Source organism: Eschrichtius robustus, chromosome X (genome assembly GCF_028021215.1).
Source record: "Eschrichtius robustus isolate mEscRob2 chromosome X, mEscRob2.pri, whole genome shotgun sequence".
Taxonomy (NCBI): Eukaryota; Metazoa; Chordata; class Mammalia; order Artiodactyla; family Eschrichtiidae; genus Eschrichtius; species Eschrichtius robustus.
Window position 1 is genome coordinate 98459173 of NC_090845.1, and position 11110 is coordinate 98470282.

At 41.1% G+C, this 11110-nt stretch overlaps 1 pseudogene; it reads left to right on the forward strand.

Annotated features, from left to right (window-relative positions):
* Positions 1 to 472: 472 nt before the first annotated feature.
* On the forward strand, positions 473 to 2812 carry LOC137756812 (TAF5-like RNA polymerase II p300/CBP-associated factor-associated factor 65 kDa subunit 5L pseudogene; annotated as a pseudogene).
* Positions 2813 to 11110: the final 8298 nt, after the last annotated feature.

The window sequence follows — 11110 nt, forward strand, 5'->3', positions numbered from 1 at the left end:
ATGTACATCAATACTGGACTGGTTAACTAAATTATGGTACATTCATACAATGTAATATAACTCAGCCACTAATGAGAATAATAAATCAATTGAAAACAGACCCAGAACTAACACAGATATTAGAATTAGCAAAGACATTAAAACTGTGACTTTAACTGTAGTCCATATATTCGAAGTGTTCAGTAGAGACATGAAAAAGTTTTAAATGACCCAAATTGAACTTTAGAGATGAAAACTGTAATGTGTGAGATTGATAATATACTAAGTGGGATTTACAGCAGATTAGATGTTGCAGGAGAAAATATTAGTAAACTAAAAAATACAGCAATAAAAACTACCTTTAAAAAACACAGGAAAAGGCCCGAGCGGCCCGGCCCAGCCCGCGGCGGCTCCGCGTCAATCAGTCATGGGGCTGCAGCCCAGAGCCGCCGCGGGGGCGGAAGGGCACGGGGCGCGGGGGCCCGGCTGAGCCGGCCGCGGAGCGCGAGCCTGCCGCGGAGACGACGGAGGCGGACGCGGGGCGACCCCGGCGGCGGCGGGGGGAGCGGGAGCCGCCTGGGATGTTCAGTCATGAAACGGGTGCGCACCGAGCGGATCCAGATGGCCGTGTCCTGCTACCTCAAACGCCGGCAGTACGGGGACGCGGACGGCCCGCTGAAGCAAGGCCTGCGGCTGTCGCAGAGCGCCGAGGAGATGGCCGCCAGCCTCGCAGTCCAATCAGAATCTGGTTGTGCCAACATAGTGTCTGCGGCCCCTTGCCAGGCAGAGCCCCAGCAATATGAAGTGCAGTTCGCACGGCTGCGGAATTTCCTCACCGATTCTGAATCCCAGCACAGCCACGAAGTGATGCCTCTCCTCTACCCTCTCTTTGTCTACCTCCACATCAACCTGGTCCAGAACAGTCCCAAGAGCACAGTGGAAAGCTTTTACAGCCGCTTCCATGGAATGTTCCTGCAGAATGCCAGCCAGAAGGACGTCATCGAGCAGCTGCAGACCACCCAGACCATCCAGGACATCCTGTCTAACTTCCGGCTGCGGGCCTTCCTGGACAACAAGTACGTGGTCCGCCTGCAGGAAGACAGCTACAACTACCTTCTCCGCTACCTCCAGAGTGACAGTAACACCGCGCTGTGCAGAGTCCTCACCTGGCACATCCACCTGGACGTGCAGCCCGCCAAGAGGACGGACTACCAGCTCTACGCCAGCGGCGGCCCCTCCCGGGGCGAGGGCGGCGGCCTGGAGCCTGCCGACATGCCCGCGCCCATCCTGCAGAACGAGGCCGCGCTGGAGGCCCTGCAGGAGAGCATTAAGCGTGTCAAGGACGGCCCCCCCTCTCTCACCACCATCTGCTTCTACGCCTTCTACAACACGGAGCAGCTGCTGAACACGGCGGAGGTCTCCCCGGACAGCAAGCTGCTCGCCGCTGGCTTTGACAACTCCTGTATAAAACTGTGGAGTCTGCGTTCCAAGAAGTTAAAATCCGAGCCCCATCGAGTAGACGTGTCCCGCATCCACTTGGCTTGTGATATCCTGGAGAAGGAGGACGACGAGGACGATAACGCAGGCACGGAGATGAGGGTCCTGCGGGGACACTGCGGGCCAGTGTACAGCACCAGGTTCCTTGCGGACAGCTCAGGGCTGCTCTCCTGCTCTGAGGACATGTCCATCAGGTACTGGGACCTCGGCAGCTTCACCAACACCGTGCTGTACCGGGGCCACGCCTACCCCGTGTGGGACCTGGACATCAGCCCGCACAGCCTGTACTTCGCCAGCGGGTCCCACGACCGCACGGCCAGGCTGTGGTCGTTTGATCGGACGCACCCGCTGCGCATCTACGCCGGGCACCTGGCGGATGTGGACTGCGTCAAGTTCCACCCCAATTCCAACTACTTAGCCACGGGCTCGACCGACAAGACGGTCCGGCTGTGGAGCACCCAGCAGGGGAACTCGGTGAGGCTCTTCACGGGCCACCGCGGCCCTGTGCTCTCTCTGGCCTTTTCCCCCAACGGTAAGTACTTGGCGTCGGCGGGCGAGGACCAGCGGCTGAAGCTGTGGGACTTGGCGTCCGGGACGCTCTACAAAGAGCTTCGGGGCCACACGGACAGCGTCACCAGCCTCACCTTCAGCCCGGACAGCAGCCTGCTCGCGTCGGCCTCCATGGACAACTCGGTGCGCGTCTGGGACATCAGGAGCGCGCACTGCAGCGCGCCCGCCGACGGCTCATCCAGCGAGCTCGTGGGCGTCTACACCGGCCAGACGAGCAACGTACTGAGCGTGCAGTTCATGGCCTGCAACCTCCTGCTGGTGACTGGAATCACGCAAGAAAATCAGGAACATTGATTTTTATCTCTGATGTAACGGACTGGGGCGTGCGAAGGGCTCCAGACGGCAGGTCTTAGGACAGACGGATGGAATCACTGACTGACTGTGAAGGACTCCCCGCGTCCCCCCGCATCCCCCCTCGTGCCCCCTCGTCCCGCGGACATCCCGAGCCCACCACCCTTCGCTCAGCCCCCAAGCGTGGAAGGACGGGGAAGGAAGGGCAGTGATGGGGAACGAACGTGAGATCAAGAATCATGGAGATCCCGCTGTGTCCTCGTGCCGGCCCCTTCCTGTCTCTGGAGCCATGGTGCCCTCACCTCGCCGGGGCTGCACTTGGCCAGAGGAGGTTTGCTGGGCGCCCTCCCCGGGAGCAGTGCTCTAGGGTCACTGGGTGGAAGGGACTCTATCTGGGTAGAATTCGGGGGCGGGAACTAGGAAAGGGGGCAGGGTCATCCTGGCAAATGTCTTTCCTTTTTCGTGATTACAGAGAACCAGGATTTTTTATTATTGTTATTATAATTATAATTATTATTATTAATGAGAAGAGGAAACCTAGCACTGGCAGAGGGGGCCTTCTCTGCTCTCATCTTTCAGGTTTTACTCCTGGCACTGGCTGTGCTACTTGGAATTTTGAGGTTCAGGGAATTCAGAGAATCTGGTCGTACAGTGTATTGGGAGAAAGGGAAAATTTCTGGGTGACAGATTGATCACTCCGGCTGACATGTTTCTAGAAGTGGGTGGGTGGCTTTGATTGAGAAAGTCTTGGGCTCTTGCAGTGATGGTGGGATAGATTCTTTTCATGGCTGCACTTCTATTAACAATTCTCTCCACTGAAAGGACAGATTGTGGTAAAGAAATGAAAATAATTGGAAGTGAGAAGTCAAAAGATAGAATTAGAAAATGTTGAATTTCCAAATGATTCCGAGGTGTGGCTTTTCCAACGTCTTTTCCCCCTGAGATCGTCCCTCCCACCTCCTGCTTTGCAATAGCAGTTTAATGAACAGTCTGTGAAACAAATCTTAAGTACGAACACACACGTCGAAAACTACGCTCTGAGGATAAAGCAACTTCTAATTTGTGGAAAAAGGATTAAATATTTCTGTTTTCTGAAAAGAGTTATTTTGTATTTTGTTTTCTATTAAAATGTATTTAGTTTCAAAAAAAAAAACACACAGGAAAAAAAGAATCAATATAATGAAAGCACATCAATGAGCTGTGAAACAACTTCAGGCAACCAAATATATGAGTAATTGGAGTCACCGAAGGAGAACAAGGAGAGTTCAGGAAAAATGCTTGAGGAAACAGTGGTTGAAAAATTTCCAAACTTGATGAAAACTATAAAGCCACAGATTCAGGTAGCTCAGAGAATCTCACAAACAAGAAACATGAAGAAAACTACACCAAACCACATCCGAATCAAGTTTATCAATACCCAGGGAAAATATCTTTTAAAAAGGAAGATGATATAAAGACATTTTCAGACATACAAAGCTTAAGATCACCATCAACCATCAACCATCACCATTAACCCCACACTACAAGAAATGTTAAAGGATGTCTTTCAAGCAGAAGAAAAGTGACACCAGATGGAAATATGGATCTACACAAAGGAATAAGGCGTGCTGGAAATGATGACTACTTGGGTAAATATATGGTTTTTTCCATGTTAGTTAAATCTCTTTAGAGGATAACTGATTCCGTAAACAAATATAATAACAATGAGTTGTGGGGTTTATAAATAAGTAAAAGTAAAATGTATGACAACAATTATGTAAAGGCTGGAGGGAAGAAATGGAATTATACTGTTGTTAGGTTCTTATACTACCTGTGAAGGGGTATAAATTCGCTTGGCAGTAGACCGTAATCACTTAAAAATGTTTCTATAAATCCTGAATCAATCTGTAAAATAACAAAACAAAAGGTATAGCTCATAAGCCAACAAAGGAGATAAAATATGATCCTTAAAAATGCAGAATAGGGCTTCCCTGGTGGCACAGTGGTTAAGAATCCGCCTGCCAATGCAGGAGACACTTCCCGGTCCAGGAAGATCCCACATACCGCGGAGCAACTAAGCCCGTGCACCACAACTACCGAGCCTACACTCTAGAGCCCACGAGCCACAACTGCTGAGGCTGTGTGCCACAACTACTGAAGCCCGTGTGCCTAGAGCCCGTGCTCTGCAACAAGAGAAGCCACCGCAATGAGAAGCCCACGCACCGCGACAAAGAGTATCCCCCATTCACTGCAACTAGAGAAAGCCCGTGCACAACAATAAAGATCCAATGCAGCCAAAAATAAATAAATAAAACAAATAAATATTTTTAAAAATTAAAAACAAAATGCAGAATAATCCAAAAGAAGGTGGGAAAAGAAGAAAAGGGGAACAAAGAACAGATGAGACAAAGAGAAAACAAATAACAAGATGATACACTTAAAAGCAACCATAGAAATAATCACATTAGAAGTTAATGGTCTAATCTCCTTAATTAAAAGGCAGAGATTGTCAGATTGGATAAAAATAGTAAGATGCAATTATATGCTGCATTCAGCATACAGGTATACCTCGGAGATATGGCAGGCTTGATTTCAGACCACCACAATAAAGCAAATAACACAATGAAGCAAGTCACATGACTTTTGTGATTTCCCAGTGCATATAAAAGTTATGTTTACACTATAATATAGTCTATTAAGTGTGCAATAGCATTATGTCTTAAAAAAGTACATACCTTGATTTAAAAATTAAAAACAAAAAAATTGCAATAGTAATATCAAAGATCACTGATCATAGATCACTGTAACAAATATAATAATAATCAAAAAGTTTGAAATATTGTGAGAATTATCAACATGTGATACAGAGGCACAAAGTGAGCAAATGCTGTTGGGAAAATGGTGCCAATAGACTTGCTTAATTCAGGGTTGCCACAAACATTCCATTGATTAAAAAATGCAATATCTGTTAAGGGCAATAAAATGAAGTATGCTTTACACACTTTAAATATAAAGACACAAATAGGTTAAAAGTAAAAGGATGAAGTAAGACATACCATGCTAACACAAACCAAAAGAAAGTTGACATGCCTGTATTCATATCAAACAAAGTGAATTTCAAAGCAAAGAATCTTATCAGTGATAGAGAAGGTAATTTCATAATGATAAAGGGATCAATTCTTCAAGAGGACATGACAGTCCTAAAGGTTTATACCCCTAAAAAAAATACCTGAAGCAAAATGTTATAGAACTACAAGGAGAAATAGACAAACCCACAACTATAGTTGGAGATTTCAACATTATCTCAATAATTAATAGAACATGTACACAGAAAATCAATAAGGATATAGTAGGCTTAAACAGCACTATCAACGAACTTGCTTGACAAATATAGAACAGTCCACCCAACAACAGCAGATGTGATAGTCTTCTCAAGGGCAGATGGAACATTTATCAAGATAGATCATATTCTTGAACAAAATAAGTCTCAGTAAATTTTAAGGGATTCAAGTGATACAATGTATGTTCTTTGACCACAGTAGAATTACATTAGAAATTAATAACAACATCTGAGAGGGAATTCCCTGGCATTCCAATGGTTAGAACTCTGTGCTTCCACTGCTGGGGACCCGGGTTCAATCCCTGGTTGGGGAACTAAAATCCCACGAGCTGTGTGGTGTGGCCAAAGAAAAAGCAAAAATAAAATCTGAGAAATGTTTAAATATACTTAAAAATGGAACAACACACTATTAAATAACCCATGAGTCCAAGAAGAGATCAAAGGGAAATTAGAAAATATTTTGAACTGAGTGAAAATGAAAACATAACGTACAGAATTTGTGGTATGTAACTAGAAGTAGTTTAGAAAGATCTCAAATCAATTATCTCAGCTTCCACCTTAAAAACTAGAAAAATAAAAGCAAAGTAATTAGAAGAAAATAAATAATGAAGATTAAAGTATAAATCAGTAATATAGGAAACAATAAAAAGAGAAAAGCAATGAAACCAAAAGCTGGTTCTGCAAGAAGATCAAAGAAATTGATAAACCTCTACCCAGACTTCTCAGGAAAAAAAGGACACAAATTGCTGATATTAAAAACAAGAATCAGCACTACAGATTCTACCAACATTAAAAGATAATAAGGAAAAATTATAAGTAACTGTGCCAATAAATTTGGCAACTACGATAAAATGGACAAACTTCTTAAAAGACACAAGCTACCAAAGCCCCCCAAGAAGAAATAACCTAAATAGCCATAAATCTATTAAAGAAATTGAATTGTAGTTAAAAGCCTTCCCATAAATATATCTCCAGGCCCAGATGCCTTCACTTCTACCAAATATTTACGGAAGAAAAATACAAATCCACTATAAATTTTCTTCAAGAAAATTGGAGAGGAATGACTATTTCTCAACGTATTCAATGAGGCCAGAATTACCCTGATACCAAAACCAGAAAAAGTTATTACAAAAAAAGAAAACTACCAACCACTATTCCTCATGAATATAGATAGAAAATGCCTAAAAAATGTTTGCAAATCAAATCCAGCCATATATTAGAAGTATAAACATCATTACCAAGTAGAACTTATTCCAAGAATGCAGGGTTGGTTTAAATATAATTCACCATATTAACAAACTAAAGGAGAAAAACGATGTGATCATCTCAATAGGTGAAGAAAAAGCACTTGATAAAATCCAACATCCATTCTTGATTTAAAAAAAAACTCTCAGTAAAAGTAGGAATAGAAGTGAACTTCCTCAACCTGATAAAGTGCATCTAAAAAACCTATAAATGACTTCACATATAATGATGAAAGACTAAATGTTTTTCCCATTAGATAAGGAACAAGGCAAGGATGTCTGTTTTCACCACTTCTATTCAACATTGTACTGGAGCTTCTGGATAGTGCAATTAGGCAAGAAAAAGATATAAAAGGCATACAGAGCGGAAAGGGGGAGAAATAAAACTCTTTATTCACAGATGATGTGATTGTCTGTTTAGAAAATTTGATAAAATCTACATAAAAGCTATTAGAACTAAATGAGTTTAGCAATATTGCAAGATAGGGAATCAATATGCAGAAATCAAGTAAATCAATCAGGAACTGAAAATTCAGAATATATATTTATAATAGCACAAAAATATGAAATACTTAGAGATAAACTTGATAAAAGATATGAAAGACCTGTGCACTGAAAATTATACATCATTGTGGAGAGAAATTAAAGATGACTTCAATAAATGTAGGAACATACCTTCTTCATTGGTGAAGTCTTAAAATTGTAAAGATATCAAGTCTTCCCAGATTGATTTATAGATTAAAGGCAATTCCAATCAAAATCTCAGCAAGTTTTTATTTTTTTGGTAGATATTAACAAGCTGATTCTAAAATTCTAAAATTGACAAGCTGCTTCTGAAATTCTAAAATTCACATAGAAGTCCAAAGGAACTAGTATAGTCAAAATAAATTTGAAAAAGAAAAATGTTGATGTGCTAACCCTAAATGATTTCAGGACTTATTATTAAGCTACAAAATGGTATGGTATTGGCATAAAAAAAATTGATCAATGGAACAGAATGGAGAGCCCACACTATATGGATAGCTGATGGGTTTTTTTTGCAAGGTGCAAAAGCAGTGCGGTGGAGAAAGTATAGTCTTTTTATCAAATGGTGCTGAAACAATTAGATATTCACATGTAAATCATGAATTTCAACCCACATAAAAAAATTAAAAGCAGATCACAAAACTAAATGTAAAATCTAAACCTGTAAGATGAATAAAAGCAAACGTAGGAGAAACTCTTTGTGACCTTGGGTTAGGCAGAGTTTTTGGATACAACACCAAAGATGTGATCCTTAATGGAATAAATTGAAAAATTAATCTTCATCAAATTTAAGACTTCTGCTTTTCAAGAAAACATCCTTAAGAGAATGTCTGGGGGAAAATATCTTTGTAAATCACATATCTGAGAAATGACTTGCATCCAGAATATATAAAAAATTGTCAAATCTCAATATAAGAAAAAAAACAACTCAAAAATAAACAATGGGTGAGGAGAAATTTATATGTATAAGTTGTTTGTTGGTATGTAATTGGATATAGCCCGTTTGGAGGCCAATTTGGTAGAATCAAAAAAAATTAAATGTACTTTACTCTTCAATACAGCAAGTCCTTTAGAGGGACTGTATTTTTTCTAGAAAATTTCTTTCCATGTGCACAAATAGGGATGTACACAGATGTTCCTGAAACGTTGTTTATAATAACAAAAAATTGGACACAATCTAGGTGTCCAGCAGTAGAAGAGTGATGAATAAACTATGATTCCTCCATCATCCACATTACATTGAACTATAACACAGCAGTTGAAATGAATGAGGTAGAGCTATGTGTCCTGACATGAAAAGAATTCTGAACTCCATTGGCAGATGAAGAAAGCAAGTTGCAGAACAAATGCACAATGTTATCCTAAGCAAAGTAAAACCATATATTTGCATATGTACACATAGGTATGAAAACTTATTTAAATGGTCTGGAGTGACACATACCAGACTTCCTACCAAGAGGAGGGACATATGGACACAGATGATTGTGAAGGGGGTCTTTATACGCTATATATTTTTATAACAGTTTCATAGAGATATAGTTCACATAAAATAAAATTCACACATTTAAATGTGTGATTTAATAGTTTTTTACTATATCCACAGACTTGTGCAACCATCACCACAGTCAGTTTTAGAACATTATCATCACCTCAAAAAGAAACACTTTACCTATTAGCAGTCACTCACTATTTCCCCTCAACCCCACTCCCATGCCCAGCCCTAGGCAGCCATCAATTTACTTTCTGTCTCAATGGGTTTGACTATTCAGGACATTTTATAAAAATGGAATCATACAATATGTGGTCCTTTGTTACTGGCTTCTTTCACTTAGCATAATATTTTCCAGGTTCATCCATGTATCCGTGTATCATTTCTTTTTATTGCTGAATAATATTCCACTGTATGGATATACCACCTTTTATTTATCCATTCACCAGTTGGTGGGCAATTGGGTTGTTTTCACTTTTTAGCTATCATGAATAATGTTGCTATAAATATAAATTTTTTGTGCATGTGCTATGTAGTTTTAAATTTTTCCAATTTTTTTTACAATGAGAATATATTCAAATATTATTTGTGTAAAAATTGAACATATAACAAAGAATGCTTCACACATATTATTGTATGCAATTCTATGAGGTAGGGACTGTTATTATCTGCATTTTACAGATGAGGAAACTACGCTTAGGAAAGTTAAGTGGCTCACCCAAAATCACAGCTAATAAAGGAGAAAGCACAGATTCAAACAACTGCTGTCTGGCTCCAAAGCCCATTCCCCTAATCATTGTGAGGGCCTTCTGGTAAGGGTATCGACACTACACTACAACCAAGATAGTATTATGATCATGAAACAAGAAGTAGGTTTATGATCAGTCCCACAGCGATGGCATCAAGAGTGTGTTCTAGAGTTGGTAATGAGTATATTACTCTGTTGGGCTTTTCAGATCTACTTTTAGTCGGAATGTAAATACTCCAAGTGCTGATGGCAGATAAGGGGGCATCATAAGTCCTTGCATTCAAAGTTTTGAATAGGGCACTGGGTCGGAGTCAATACTTCTCCCAGAGCGTATTGGCAGCTTATAGTTAGTATCCCCCTTGCATTAATTAGAATATTCTGGCCCCTTGCCAGTGCTCCTGCATAGGGGCGTCTGCCTGTTGTCTGTTTCACTTGCCTCAGTTAGATGCAACTGACTATAATGGCGGTAAAACTCCCAGGTCAGAGGCCCTCTTAGGGTGGGGTCTTGGCTGCACCCAGACCTACTTGACTGGGCATCTACTCAATGGGAAAGAATGGATGTGAAAAGTCTACCTTTTCTAGAACAGTGCCATTTCACCTGGCGAAACTGAGCATTCAGTTTTGCTTCAACGGCATCATAATGCACAGGTTGTGCTATATCATTATAGGTGCAGAGACCCCATGCCTCAAAGGTAGCTCTAACTGCCAGCAGTTCCTGTTCCTACACCAAGTAGTTAACCTCAACTGGGGCCATTTTCTTTGAGAGAGAGGCATATAGGTGGAAGTACTTGGGCTGTGATCTTCTTGTAGTAATAGGATCACTCTACCTCAATACTGAAGGTGTTAGTTTAAGTTATGTAAGGCCAGGTTGGCTCAGGTTAGGCCAGGATCAAGGCAGAAAGTTTTTTTTAACTGCTTTATTGACATAATAATTAATATAAAATATACTGCACAAACTTCAACTACTTACCATTTCTTCCTTTTTTTCCCCCTAATCTTTCTTTTTTCTTGTCTCACTGTACTTGCTGGAACCTCCACTGGCTGAACAAGGGTTGTCCTAGGAAGCATCTTTGTCTTGTTTCTGATGTTAAAGCAAATACTTTTGGCATTTCCCCAGTATGATGTCTGCTATACTTATTGGCACAGGTGCCTTATCAGGTATAAGAAGAGCCCTTCTATTCCTAGTTAGCCAAGGGACTTTTAAAATCATGAATGAATGTTTTCTATATTAGTAAAATGATCATATGGATTTTTTCCTCCTTAATATGATGAGTTATGTTAATTAATTCTCCAAACCAACCTTGCATTCCTGGTGTAAATCCAACTTGGTAAATATTCGCTATCTTTTTATACATTGCTAAATTTAGTTTGCTAAGTTTTAAAATAATTTTTATACCTTATAACCATGAGTGAGACTGACTTGTAACATTCCTTTGTATATATAGTCC